Source organism: Cervus canadensis, chromosome 8, assembly GCF_019320065.1.
Source record: "Cervus canadensis isolate Bull #8, Minnesota chromosome 8, ASM1932006v1, whole genome shotgun sequence".
Classification (NCBI taxonomy): domain Eukaryota; kingdom Metazoa; phylum Chordata; class Mammalia; order Artiodactyla; family Cervidae; genus Cervus; species Cervus canadensis.
Window position 1 is genome coordinate 86,362,123 of NC_057393.1, and position 15,565 is coordinate 86,377,687.

General features: G+C 43.9%; 1 protein-coding gene across 1 annotated transcript in view; it reads right to left on the bottom strand.

The window, feature by feature from the left end:
* SLC35F3 (solute carrier family 35 member F3) overlaps positions 1-15,565 on the bottom strand; it is a 416,096-nt gene that overhangs the window by 226,870 nt on the left and 173,661 nt on the right. The window lies entirely within an intron of this gene.

The window sequence follows — 15,565 nt, forward strand, 5'->3', positions numbered from 1 at the left end:
AAACAAGAAATTCATATGGTCTCCAAGTTGCTAGTTCTGACATAAGGAGTGTAGTAAATCACCTGTAGAACAGTACACAATGATATTGGGAAATACCCTGAGCCCAGACCACCAGGTCAATTTTATCTCTTGAGCAGAAAAAAAAAAAAAAGGTGTTGTGATGTAGTTACATCACCTTTCTTGGCTTCGTCTATCAATTTTACCTAATTTATACCCCGTTCTCCTTTCATGCCCGCCCTCCACTCCTCATCCAGCTTCAACATATGTATATGTTCTCTGATATATTTCCCACCTACCCCCTTTCCCTTATTCATATTCACCAAGCAAAGCCTCTATTTGGTTACTATTGATGTACATGGCCATAATGGCTGGTCCATTTGTAGTGAATGACCACTAACTTCACCTCAGCCCTTGGAACCTTCCCGAAACCCCGCTATAGTTTCCTAAGCTTAGATGGTCTGCTCCCGATTCTCTGGGGGTAATTCCAGGTTCAATAGTAAAATTCATGGAAAATGACGGCAACCTGAGAAAAGCAGCACTGCTGATAATTTACACCCATGTAGAAGAGTGAAAGAGCCGTTCACCCTTCCTGCCATTGTAAGTCATCACTTGCCATATCTGCCCCTTTAGATAAAAATCTACTTCCACAATTGCCACTGGTACCACCAGAGTCCCCACCGATGCCAAAAACGTGGCCTCTGTGCACCAGTGTCAAATTGAATCTCAGAGGCAGAGTTTTGGGTGAAGTAGAAAAGAATAGCTTCATCGCTTTGCCCGGCAAAGGGGGACACAGCAGGCTGATGCCCACAAAACCTGTGTGTCCCAACCCAGGAAGATTTGGTGAGGCGTTTTATGGCAATTGTTCAAGGGTGGGACTGATGATAAGATTAGCGTGTATGCAGGGCCCTTTAATCTGGTCTCAGGTGATCTCTAGATGAGTTGCCCTGGTTCCTTTAACCTGGCCTCAGGTGATCTTCTCTGGAATGAAGAATGCTGACACCTTCCATTTATTGAAAAGAGCACAAAGATATTGTTATGTGAATCCCCTGAGGGAGAAGCAGGACCCTGCTCCACCAGGCCCACTATTGTTTCCTGACCGCCCCTCCCTTGTCTCTGCACCCCTCCCTTCCCTAAGTAGCACCAGTTCAAATCTGCCCTTTGGAACTCAGGGAAGGTCATGGAGGCTGGAGCCTGTTCCCGACAAACAAGAAATGGGGGACACGGAAAAGACATCAGTGCCAGGAGCCCCACAGGGTCCCGCTCAGTTTCACCACCAAGACTCCCCGATGTCCCATCACTCATGAGACTCAGAAACAGCTGAAATAGCTGTTTGGAAATTAGTGGCCCTTAAACTGGGTCAGTGCATAGCTGCTTTAAGGGTTAGGTAGTGCTGTCCCCAGAAATGACCATCAGGTGCACGCCGTTTCTATGGAAACAACCAACACAATCAGGCATCAACTGAGAATTGCCTGTAGCATCTAAACAGCCTCTCTAACTGTAGAGCATCCCTCCTCTGATGCAGAGCTGGCTTAAGAAACTTAACCATGAGCACTTGGTGCTTCTACCAACTAACGCCCTGCTTCAAATCACTGCAGGAAGTGTGGATTTGGAGGATTTAAAAGGCAAGTCAATTTTCCCCCAGTTCCTGTTGGATTCCAAAGCTGAGGATCATTTAGTTGGCCTCCCTCTAAATATGGAGGCAGAGGAGGAACCAGCATAGATTCCTTCTTTTGTCTTAAAAGTGACAGGCTTCTAATACTTCCCTCAAGTTGAAGTTGCTGGTATTAACAGACGGAATCAAACTCCAGGCAAAGACTCAGCTCTGAGTGGCAAAGGCAAGTTTATGCTGTGGGAAATGAGACCAGAAGACCCCAGTCTGATCAGTCTGATCTGACAGCTGAAGGCACACAACAGCAGGTCTGAGCACCGGAAATGCTGCTGCCCCACCTGCCTGTCTGTCTTCTGGGTGGTCTGCTGCTGGCAGAGCTGGTGGAGAGTGAGGACCAGGCTCAGCTAACATGTCTGCATCTGGCAAAAACATCCCGCAGCTGCAGACGCCCCCTCCGGCAGTATTCCAGTTCCTCTTGCCTTCCTCTGCCCGTTTGTATCATCTTGTTACCATGTGCATGGGGGAACTGGCCAACGCAAGGGAATGCGTCCTTATTCCTGCCCAGGGTGCATCTAAGACGCTGGTAACTTCCTTCTTCCGCAGCTGGACGGGTTCTCCCTCTTAAACTGGGTGGAAAGTGTGCTGGAGAGGCTGGAGATGGGAGACGAGACTTCTCATCCCCGTCCCAGGCACGTGAATAGCTGAAGACCTCCTGGGCTCTTCCTTGGAGGAGCTGGTCATCCAGGGATGTTTGCTGCATATTTAAGCAGTTTTAGGGGAGAAACAACAGGAAGAAAAGGCTTGGTCTCTCCCCATGAAATGACTAACAGTAAGCACAGAGAAAGGCTGGAGAAAAATCACCTTGAGGTGGGAACCAGTAAGAACCAGGTTGGGTTATCATCGTGGACAGTCTGTGGCACTTTTCCATTTGCACTGTTTTTATATATACACTATGTTATCAGAATGGGTTGGGAATAAGTCAGGGAAGTTATCCTGGAGCAGAAACTCTCAAAACTGGGACAGATAAAGCCTTTGCTCTCAAATCTGTGTTCTGGCAAAGGGATGGTGCCAGGACGCATGCTGTGAAGAACTGCGCACGAAGGTCCCTGATAGGACTCCTTGCTCCCAATGCAAGGGCCCCAGGTTCAATCCCTGGTCAGGGAATTCAATGTCACAGCAATAACGAAGATTGAAAATCCTGCAAGCTACAACTAAGACCTGGCACAGCCAAATGAATAATAGTTAAAAAAAAGAATATCCCTAATGTCTACATGGGTTGGTCTTTACAGTTTCCAAGGGCTGACATATATATTAGTTCATGCTGTCTTCACATAATAGCCTGAAAAACTTCCCCCAAATTAGGAAACTGAGGCCCAAAAATGCTAAAAGAGGGAATTCCCTGGAGGCCCAGTGGCTGGGACTCAGTGCTTTCACGGCTCGGGCCCAGGTTCAATCCCTGGTTGGGGAACTAAGATCCAGCAAGCCACAAAGACAAAAAAAAATTTTTTTTTAATATGTTAAATGAGTTTCCCACAACCAAAACACTCAACACTCCATGTGGTGAGGCCAAGCCAGGACTCCTGATTTCATCCACAGGGATGTGAACCCAGTGCTGGAGGACTTGCCCCGGAGCACAAACATACAAAACCAAGTGCACTGAAGACAGACAGTGGGAGGCTCTGCCCCCTGGAGGCCACATGTGTTTCCTCGGTGACTAACGCTTACTTTTATCTGCAGCACTCCATAATGCAACATTACCCCACACTGGTCAGAACAGTCATCATCAAAAAGTCTACAAACAATAAATGCTGGAGAGCATGTGGAGAAAAGGGAACCCTCCTACACTGTTGATGGGAATGGAAGTTGGTTCAGCCACTATGGAAAATAGTATGGGGGTTCCTTAAAAAACTAAATACACAAGCACCATATATATACAGTAATCCCACTCCTAGGCATACATCCAGAGAAAACCATAATTCTGAAAAGATACATGCATGCCTATGCCCGCTGTGGCACTGCTCACAAATAGCCAAGGCATGGAAGCAACCTAAATGCCCATCAGCAGAGGAATGGGCAAAGAAGATGTGGTATGTAAATACACACAGTGGAATCCTACTCCATCATAGAAAAGAACAGAAAAACGCCATCTGAAGCAACATGGATGGACCGAGAGGTTATCATAAGTCAGAGAAAGACAGGTACCTTATGAATATCACTTACATGTGGAACCTAATAGAGAAATGATATGAATAAACTTTTTTTGAAAAGCAGTAACACACTCACAGATCTCAAAATCAAACTTATGTTATCAAAGTGTAAATGTGGGGAGAAGTGATAAATTAAGAGACTAGCATTAACATATATACTACCTATATATAAAACATAATCAACAAGGACCTACTGTTCAGCACAGGGAATTCTACTCAATGTTCTGTAATAACTTAAATGGAAAAAGAATCTGAGAAAGAATGTACGTATGTACGTGTATAACTGAAACACTTTTCTCTACACCTAAAACTAACACAATATTGTAAATCAACTATCCTACAAGAAAAATTAAACAAAAAAACCAATCTGCAACCCAGAGGTCAAATCTTCACATTCCATGCTGGTTCCAACATCTTCTTCTGTAACAACACGCTCTCCTGGGGTTCTCAGAATCCATCAGAAACCCTAGGGGCAGAAGGGCTATATCCATCTGCTTAAGAGAGCTCCAGAGGCGATAGAGGAGAAAAGGGACACCCTTGCAAGGACATTCAAAACTCTTTCCATCCTTTACTTCTCTGCTTTTATGAAATCCTACTGATGTTTCTGCAGAGACACTGGCAGATAAAAGCGACAGAGATAAGCTGGCAGAAAGGAAATCCTCCAACCTAAGAGAATATCCTTCAGAGTTTAAATCTCAAGGAAAAGCTTCCCTAGGGGACATTCTTCATTATGTCCACTGCAGTAATGACAATCTATTCAGTAACATATGGGAATGATAACATTTTATACTTCGGAAGGGGTGGTCCAATAAAACGTTCTATCCGACTCTTTGCAACCCTATGGACTGCAGCCCACCAGGCTCCTCTGTCCATGAGATTCTCCAGGCAATAATACTGGAGTGTGCTTCCATGCCCTCCTCCAGGGGATCTTCCCAACCCAGGGATCGACCCTGGGTCTCCTGCACTGCAAGCAGATTCTTTACTGTCCAAGCCACCAGGGAAGCCCCAGGTAAACTGAAAAAAGAAAAAAAAAAAAAAAAAGCTCACCAACACTGTTGCTGAGGAAGAGGATGAAGGATATACAGTGAAGTAGAGCCGTTGTCTCAGGTCAAGAGTCCCTGGCCCAGCCTGCCTGGGTCACTCACTAGCTGAGCAACATTGGGAAGGACATTAACTCTGGGCAGCCCTATGCCCCTTCCCCAGTATAACGGAGCAACCTTGGAATCCTGACTGTCATTCTGAATCTGGGCACTGAGCATCTGGTAACACTTAACAGGTACATCACCAACTCAAGCAAGTGTTGAGTCCTTGTCCCATGTGGCTGGGCTGGCACCTGGCATCGGAGACTCCTGCAAGCTCTAAAGGTGAGCACGAAATCCTTATTCTGAGACTTCCTTGGTGGTCCAGTAGTTAAGAATCTGTCTGCCAATACAGGGGACATGGGTTCGATCCCTGGTCCGGGAACTAAGATCTGAGAGGGCAACTAAGCTCGTGTGCCGCAACCACTGAGCCCAGGCGAGACCCCATGCTCTGTAACAAGAGAAGCCACCGCAGTGAGAGGCAACTAGAGCATCGCCCCCGCTCACCGCAACCAGAGAAAGCCCACGCCAGAGCAATGAAGACCCAGTGCAGCCAAAAGTAATTGAACAAGCAAAACAGAAATAAATCTTTACCCTGAATGACTGACTGTAAGACAGGAATGCCTCTCCCCACCCCCAGGTGAACAAAGCCACCCAAAGGCTTGGAGGCAACAGTGGGGGCAGAGAGGCCAGTGGCCAGAAAGGAGGGCAGAAGAGGAGAGGACTTCCTCTCGCCCTTTACTTTACTTATCAAGCACCTTCCCTTCCCGAAAGTTCCTTCAGGTCATTGGCAGGATCACAAAGTGATGAAACGATCAGAGGGAAGGGTAACTTATTACCGCCAGAGAAATCGGGCTGATCATCCTGTGGGGCGTCTAGCTTACTTTTTGGCGCTGCTGTGACAACTGGTCAGAGATGCCTGCTGAGCAGGAGAAAGCCGCTGAGGGGCCGAAACTGGGGCCGGACTCTCTAAATGTGGCCCGCACCACCTTCCTGAAGTGGGCTCGCCAAAGACACCATCCACCTTCATTGTCCTGACATTTACCAGCAACAGCTACTCACTCTTCAGGTATGTGCAACCTAGATAAATCTTTTATGATCTATAAATACATCCCAGCTAAGAAAATGCAGCATTCAGGCAATCTGCAACTATTAATCACGTATAATCAAGCTTATACTGTGCTATGGGAAGGACTGAACGCACATAAATTAGCCCTTTCCTAGAGGTAAATGCAGCTCTCTCTCCAATATTAGCATTCTGTCCATCAAATTGGGAACATTGTCTTCTTTTAAAATAGAGACATGTGGATGGACCCAAAGACTGTCATACAGAGTGAAGAAAGAGAAAAGTAAATATCATGTATTAACTCTTATGTGAAATCCAGAAAAATGGTACAGATGAATTTATTTTCAGGGCAGGAATAGAGACACAGATGTAGAGGACAAACGTATGAACACCAAGGGGGAAAGGAAGGAGGGGATGAGATGAATTGGGAGGTTAGGACTGACAAATATACATTACTATATATAAAATATATAACTAATGAGAACCTGCTGTATAGCTCAGGGAACTCTCCTCAGGGCTGTAAATGCTCAGAGCGTCCCTAAATGGGAAGGAAATCCAAAAAAGAGTGGATATATGTATATATACAGCTGGGTCACTCTGCTGAACAGCGGGAACTAACAGCGGAGTAAAGCAATTGTACTGCAATAAAAAGGTAAAGTAAAATAAAATGCAGATATGTTCAGCTAACTCCTCTGCTTCAAAGCCCAGAGATAATTCCCAGATGGCTAAAGACTAAAGTCCCAACTCCTGAGCATGGCTCACCAAGCTCTTCATAATCTCTTGCCAACACCCAGCCCCTGACTCATTCTGCCCACTCATCAGCTCACATTATATGCTTGAGCTAAACAAGACAGCTTGCCATTTGCTAGTTTGGGTGTCATGAAGGGTCATCTTCTGATTTTAAGGATATGGATGCAGCATACAGAAACATACGCAGATATGAGCAATTCAATAGGCACCAAATTCATTCATTCACTCATTCACTCACTCATTTCTCCAATGATCTTACCAGCCACCATGTTAGGGTATTGTGATAGAAATATAAGAGAAAAATGAATAAACACCTCCTGATTTCATACTCTTTTTCATGAAAACATACATAATTGCTGATATCTGACAGTTTTTGACCCACAAAACAGGTAGGTGTTCCCATACGGCTCCACCTTAGTTATGCTAAACACAAACTATTCCAAACTGATTTCTCAATTAAGGACCAGACATTGTCCCTGCTGAACTCAGACAGCCCCTGAAACTCCCCAGAGCACAGTGAGAATCAAAAGAGACTTACATTGGGCCCCTCATCATACATAGACAATCCCCCCAACAAGAACGTCCAAACATCACTAAAACTGGCATGGAATTTATTATACAACCACTGACTTTCCCATGGTTCAGGGGCAAGGAGAAGAGGCTATACTCAAGGGACTGTCATTGACAGGAGTCCAAGGCTTATGATCTTTGTTGCCTTCAAATAAATGCAAATCTCTGGCTGATTCATGTCAATGTATGACAAAAACCACTACAATATTGTAAAGTAATTAGCCTCCAACTAATAAAAATAAATGAAAAAATAAATAAATAAAAGGAAAGTTAAAAAAAAAAAAAAAAGCAAATCTCTATGGCACTTCCTGGTGGCCCGGTGATTAAGACTCCATGCAGCCAATACAGGGGGTCGGGTTTGATCCCTGGGTACGGAATTAAGATCTCATATGCCATATGCCCCAGCCAAAAAGTTAAATAAATAAATAAACCTCAAAGTGAAATTTAAAAAGGAGCAAACTAATAATAATAAAAAGCAAATATCTAATGGTGGGGGGGATGTTGAGATCCAGGTACAAGCTTGCCTGGGTACAAATTACACCTCAAAACCAGCTGCCTTATAGACCCAGACTCCAGTCAAAACAAGAATATCCCATTCCAGTTAAGAACAGAAGGGAAACAGGAGATACAGCTTAAGGATGGTTGAGGGAATGCTTAAACCCAAATCTGCAAGTCAAAAATCCTAAGACGTGGCATTACTGAAGGCCCAAGTTGATCACAAAGATCTGGGCACAAGGAATTTAAAACTATCATCAAAAGCTGGGGAAATCTCCATGACTGCCTCTCACTTCTCTACAAGGTATACCTCTGCCAAAGACTTAGGGGAGAAGCCAGCAATCTCTCTAGACCCAGTCTAGGCAAATCTCCATTGTGAGTACAGAACTGGGGTTCTTCTGAAAGAGAGAGTAAGAAACCTGAGGATACTGGTGTTCCTAGTCTGCCTTCCAGAGCTCCTGCCATTTGTATAAAGGACTTAGGCTGATTCTAGAATGAACCCTCCCGCCTGCTTCCAAAAACAAGCCCAGGAAGGTGTTCCAATTTGAAGATGCTATGAGATGTCCAACCAGTATGAAGGACAAGCAGATCTTGTCATGCACATAATCCAGCAATCCCACTCCTGGACATATATCCAGAGAAAACCAATTGAAAAGATACATGCAGCCCCATGTTCATTTCAGCACTGTTCACAATAGACAAGACAAGTGAGCATGTGTGTGCTCAGCTGTGTCCGACTTTTTGTGACACAAAAAGCTCCCGAGGCTCTCCAGTCCATGGAATTTTCCAGGCAAAAATACTGGAGTGAGTTGCCATTTCCTACTCCAAGATAAGACACAGAGGCAACCTAAATGTCCAGTGACAGAGGAATGGATATACCCATTTCCCGCCTCATTTCTGTGTGATTCTAGTAACATGTAACTCCTCTGACTCCAATAAAACACCTGGAGCTGAGAAGCCTGGGATAAAGTCTGGAAGCTGGGGGTTCCATTCAGTCAATAAGAGGTTCCTTCTGCTTGTTTCTAATTTTCCTGTCATCAACCAAAGGATGTTCTTTGGAGCCTTTCATAATGCATCAATTCTTTTAACAGAAACACATCTTATAGTCATACACCTGTGGCTGCAAAATTTAATTGGTTCCAGGCCTGGAAGAATATGTTGTTTTTTGCTTTTGGACTAGGTCAATTCAACTTAGGAATCTGTGTCTCATATTTACTTGTCATCCCACACTCAATTAAAAGAGATCCAGTGGCGCTAGTGGTAAAGAATCCACCTGCCAATGCAGGAGATGTGTTCCAGGGATGTGTTCCATCCCTGGGTCAGGAAGATCCCCTGGAGTAGGAAATGGCAACCCACTCCAGTATTCCTGCCTGGGAAATCCCATGGACAGAGGAATTAAGGAAGAAAAGATAAGGAGGAAACGGAGAGAGGAAAAATGTCTTCTTACTTCTTCTTCTGCCCAACAGGTAACTTGAGATTTTTTAAAAATCCTTATATATACATTTTTACATATATTCTTTTTTATTATGGTTTATCACAGAATATTGAATATAGTTCCCTGTGTTACTGTATAGCTACATAGTAGCACAGGGACTGTGCTAGTTGCTTATCTAGTCTCTATATATATATTGTGTATATATATAAGCTTACATCTGCTCATCTACACTTCAGTAAAAAAAGTTTGAAAACCCATTAAATCCTTAGACAAGCTTCCAAAGACTATGGGATTGTTCAGGGTGGGGAGACAGATAAGGTGCAAGAGAGGCCAGGGTCAGCTCCCTGGGATGGAAATCTCTATGTAAACTAAAATATCACTGGAACACATTTTACAAAAGGATGCCTGTTAACTCAGGTTTCCAAACAGAATTTTTATACAAGTGACATGGCATTACCTTCAATGGGGAATTAAAACAAACTCAAAACAAAACAGCAAGCAAACCCTCTTAACTCTCATAAGACTGCTCTGTCCTGGGTTTCTCTTCTTAAGAATTTTTTGTGATGGAGGCAATTAATTTCAGCCCTCAGCAGGCAGTAAGTTGAAATCTTAGAACTGAATAATGCATGAAGTCATGATGTTTACAGGATTCTTGCTATTTACATATAAAACCTTTCAAAATACTTCCTGAGAAGTTGTCTTGTACATAAAGTGACAGAAGAAATAGGAGAGAACAAGAACCACAGAGAAATAAGCTACAAATGACCAAATTTTATAAGGACACTTCTCGGACAAACATGGATTATTACATGAATCTGTTTTGTATATTAATATAAGAACCAACCCCTCCTAGTCTCATAGAATGAATACAGACAGATCTGCTTTGAAGGGGTGCCAAGTTGCCAGCCTGCCAAAGGGGTCCAAACCTGGAGAGTGCAGAGTTGATGGTGTGTTCTGTTTTCTAGTGGACCAGACCAAGAGCAGAAACCCTGGCCAAAGACATCAAAGCAGAAAGCATACCCTCACCACCTGAAATCAAAGCAGAGCATCACATATATTTATCAGCTAAAGTGATTTAAATCCATCTGATCCAGAGAATTTCAGAAACATTCCCTAGTATCCTGTAAGGAACCAGGAGTCAGGGTAAGGTATTACAGTCCGTGGGCTGGATGGTTTGATCAAGGTCTCTGCTCTGGCCTCCCTTCTCCTCATCATTGCTGTCTCTCTTGTTCTGTTTACCATCTATGGATGGTCTACGGAAGGGCTACAGAAGCAATGGTTAGCATACCTGCCCATCTGGGATTGGGATTCTGGTGGGGAAAGTACAGACACATGCACATGAAAGAGGTCAGTCGGTGGAGTCACTCCGCAGATCTCCAGACCACTGCCATGGTCTCTCCTAGGTGGGTCTAGGAGCTCCTGTCCTCCACCCAAGTCTCCCAGAGTCTACCCTTGTTCTCCCAGCATCTGATTTTCCATAGAACAACCAAAGTGATTTTTTTTTAACTCACTAGATCATTGGTTTATTATAAAAGGAGATAACTCAGGAACAAATACATGCAAGACATGTACAAAGCAACGTATGGAAAAAGGGCATGAAGCTTCTACCTTCTCTATGAGCAAGTCACTTTTCCCACATCTCCATGTATCACCACCCCGACAGCTCTCCAAACTCCACCCTTGTGGGTTGTTATGGAGACCTCGTTATACAGACACGATTGATCACATCATGGATCAACAACCAAAGTAATTCTTACAAAACCTACATTAGTTCACAACACTCTTCTAACCAAAGCCTTCCAGTGTCTCCCCTTCTCTCCCCACCAAGCTGAGGTCCTTACGAGGTCCTCTGAAGCCTGATGTGTCGGGCCCCGCACTCCTTCTCACCTGCATCCTGCCACTCTTCCCAGACTTCACTGCCTCAGTCACCTTCCTCATGGTCCTCACTCACTTCAAGCACAGCCTCATCTCGGGGAGTCACACTGCCTTTCCCCTTTGCCTGGAAAACCTTACTTCCCAATATCCACAAACCCTAGCCTTTCCTTCAAGTTTCTGCTCAGTTACCATCCTATCAGTGTTTCTTCCCTGACCACCCCCATAAAAGACGGCCAGTTCCCCTCCCCACTCCACATCCTTCTCATCCCACATAACATGGCTTTGCTCCTCACGGTATGAAACACTGCCCAACGCAGCACGTGGTCAGCTGCTCAGCGCCTCTCTCTCACCACACAGCAGGGCAGGGATCTTACATACTTTTTTGTATCTGATAAGAGTTTAATATTCAGAATGTACACAGCTCAACAACAAAAAGACAAGCAATGCAATTGAAAAATGGGCAAAGGATTTTTTTTTTTTTTTTCAGGTCTTGACTGTCTTTCTTTTTTTTTTTTTTTTTTTTTTTTTTTATTAGTTGGAGGCTAATTACTTCACAACATTTCAGTGGGTTTTGTCATACATTGATATGAATCAGCCATAGATTTACACTTATTCCCCATCCCGATCCCCCCTCCCATCTCCCTCTCCACCCGATTCCTCTGGGTCTTCCCAGTGCACCAGGCCGGAGCACTTGTCTCATGCATCCCACCTGGGCTGGTGATCTGTTTCACCATAGATAATATACATGCTGTTCTTTCGAAACATCCCACCCTCACCTTCTCCCACAGAGTTCAAGTCTGTTCTGTATTTCTGTGTCTCTTTTTCTGTTTTGCATATAGGGTTATCGTTACCATCTTTCTAAATTCCATATATATGTGTTAGTATGCTGTAATGTTCTTTATCTTTCTGGCTTACTTCACTCTGTATAAGGGGCTCCAGTTTCATCCATCTCATTAGGACTGGTTCAAATGAATTCTTTTTGACGGCTGAGTAAAATTCCATGGTGTATATGTGCCACAGCTTCCTTATCCATTCAATCTGCTGATGGGCATCTAGGTTGCTTCCATGTCCTGGCTATTATAAACAGTGCTGGCGATGAACATTGGGGTGCATGTGTCTCTTTCAGATCTGGTTTCCTCAGTGTGTATGCCCAGAAGTGGTATTGCTGGGTCATATGGCAGTTCTATTTCCAGTTTTTTAAGGAATCTCCACACTGTTTTCCATAGTGGCTGTACTAGTTTGCATTCCCACCAACAGTGTAAGAGGGTTCCCTTTTCTCCACAGCCTCTCCAGCATTTATTGCTTGTAGACTTTTGGATAGCAGCCATCCTGACTGGTGTGTAATGGTACCTCATTGTGGTTTTGATTTGCATTTCTCTAATAATGAGTGATGTTGAGCACCTTTTCATGTGTTTGTTAGCCATCTGTATGTCTTCTTTGGAGAAATGTCTGTTTAGTTCTCTGGCCCATTTTTTGATTGGGTCATTTATTTTTCTGGAATTGAGCTGCAGGAGTTGCTTGTATATTTTTGAGATTAATCCTTGGGCAAAGGATTTTTAAAAACATTTATGTATTTGTCTGCCACTTACGGCATATACAGTCAAAGCTATGTTTCTCCAATAGTCAGTTGTGTACGGATGTGAGAGGTGGACCATAAAGAAGACTGAGCACCAAGGAATTGATGCTTTCAAATTGTGGTGCTGCTGGAGAAGACTCTTTAGTGTCCCTTGGACAGCAATGAAATCAAACCAGTCAATTCTAAAAGCAATCAATCCTGAATAGTCATTGGAAGCACTGATGCTGAAGCTGAGGCTCCAATACTTTGGCCTGATGTGAAGAGCTAACTTATTGGAAATGACCCTGATTTTGGGAAAGACTGAGGCAAAAGGACAAGGGGGCAGCAGTGGATGAGATGGTTAGATAGCATCACCCATTCAATGGACATGAATTTGAGCAAACTCCAGGAGATAGTGAAGGACAGGGAAACCTGGTGTGCTGCTGTCCATGGGGTCACAAAGAGCAGGACACAACTTAGTGACTGAACAACAACAATTATGGTATCTTAATTCCTCAACCAGAGATTGAACTCAGGTCTTCTGCATTGGAAGGCGGAGTCTTAATCACTGGACCATGCAGGAATTCCCTGGACAATGAATTTGAGTGAGCTGCCAATAAGCATATGAAAAAGTGCTCAGTAATTTTAGTCATTAGGAAAACGCAAATCAAAACCACAGTGAAATATCACCTCACACCTACTAAGTGGCTCTTTTTCTCTTAAGAAACAAAAGAAAACCCAGAAAATAAGTGTAAGCAAAGATTTAGATAAATGTCAACTCTCACACATTCTTAATGAGAATGCAAAATGGTGCAGCCCACATGGACACAGTTTTTGATTTCTTAAAAAGCTAAACATAGAAGGACCCTGTACTGTTAGCCGCATTAAATCCATCAAAATCTGACAGGTGCGCAGAAAATATCTGTAGAATGAATGAAGAGCTCAAGGACAGGAAGAGGCAATTGTCCCTAACTCTGTGTTCGGATCTGAAAAAAAGACAGATGAAAGCATACGGCCATGCAAGCTCCTTTTATTAACTGCCAGCTTCTTCGGAGATAAACACAAACTTAGAACAGAGCTACTCAGACAAGACTGGAGAAAAATACAAAATAAACTGGCACTATTAAGATTGTCCTATTAGTTTACATGTCCCTGGAGCTGGCAACAACACATAAAAGTCAAGCTGCCCCTGACATCCCCTGCTGTTGAATTTATTTCAGTAATTACTTACATATATCTGACTCTGAAAACAATTATTTCCCCTCAAGTACATGGGCCTCCCTGTGGCTCAGCTGGTAAGAATCCTCCTGCCAATGCAGGAGATGCAAGTGACATGGGTTCAATCCCTGGGTTGGGAAGAGACCCTGGAGAAGGAAATGGCAACCCGCTTCAGTATCCAGCTGGTAAAGAATCCACCTGCAATGGGGGAGACCTGGGTTCGATTCCTGGGCAGGGAAGATCCCCTGGAGAAGGGAACAGCTACCCACTCCAGTATTATGGCCTAGAGAATTCCATGAACTGTATAGTCCACGAGGTCGCAAAGAATCAGACATGACTGAGCGACTTTCACTTCACTTCACTTCACTTCAGTATTCTTGCCTGGAAAATTCCACAGATGGAGGAGCCTGGAGGGCTACAGTCCATGGGGTCGCAAAGAGTTGGACATGACTGAGCATGCACACACACAAACACACACACGGTAATCATTTCTTTCATTCACAGTGGGAGCAACTGCACTCTGATTAGCCTTCTGGTTACACCTTCTAATCAGGGCTTAAAATTTTGCCCTTTGAATATAAGGCAGCTTTACTGACTAGAGATAGTAGAGTCTTTTAATTCCCATAATCGAACAACTAGACTCCACCACCAGGAGTAGAAAAGGTGGTCCATGTCCATTAATGACATTTGAATGAGAAATACCAGTAGGAAGTACAGAGTTTGAGAGGAAACCAGGTTTAGATGTTCTATTGCTTTTACTAGTATATTTGATTCAGAAGCTGTAAATCTTTGAAAGCATCCTGCTTCTTCCCTTTCAAGGCTGTACCGATTCAAAGAAAGATCCAACTCATGGCTCTGTGTAACATGTGATATTTATTAAGTATTCTGAAAAAATGTATTTATTGCAACCATCACAGTGGGAGTAATGGACCCAGGTCTATTACATGGATCATTTCCGTTTGTCCCATAGATGCTCTAGTCTTACTGGTGGTAAGAGAAATGGCAAAGATTTAGAAACAGATGAACTTGGTAAGTTAAGAACAGTTCATCCACCCGTGTACTCCCAGGCTCTCTGCCAGGACACTGCAGAGTAACACGTGGTCTCTGCCCTCCGAGAGTCCCAATGGGACAGAGAAATCATTCTGAGAATGACTCTAAAATAAGCATGATGAGGGTATTTGCACTAAAAATTATTTTTTCTTTCCCCTTATGGTTTATCACAGGCTACTGAATATAGGACCTTGCTCTTTATCCACCATTGTTGTTGTTCAGTTGCTAAGTCAAGCATGACTCTTTGTAATCCCATGGGCTGCAGCACAGTAGGCTTCCCTGTCCTTCACTGTCTCCTGGAGTTTGCTCAAATTCATGTCCAGAGTTGGTGACTCTGTCCAACCAACTCATCCTCTGTCACCCCTGTTTCCTCCTGCCCTCAATCTTTCCCATAACAGGCTCTTTTCCAATGAGTTGGCTCTTTGCATCAGGCGGCCAAAGTATTGGAGCTTCAGCTTCAGCATCAGTCCTTCCAAGGAATATTCAGGGTTGATTTCCTTTATGCTAAGTCACTTCAGTCGTGTCTGACTCTTTGCGACCCCCTCAGACTGCAGCCCACTAGGCTCCTCTATCCATGGGATTCTCTAGGCAAGAATACTGGAGTGGGTTGCCATTTCCTTCTCCAGGGATCTTCCCAACCCAGGGATCGAACCCTT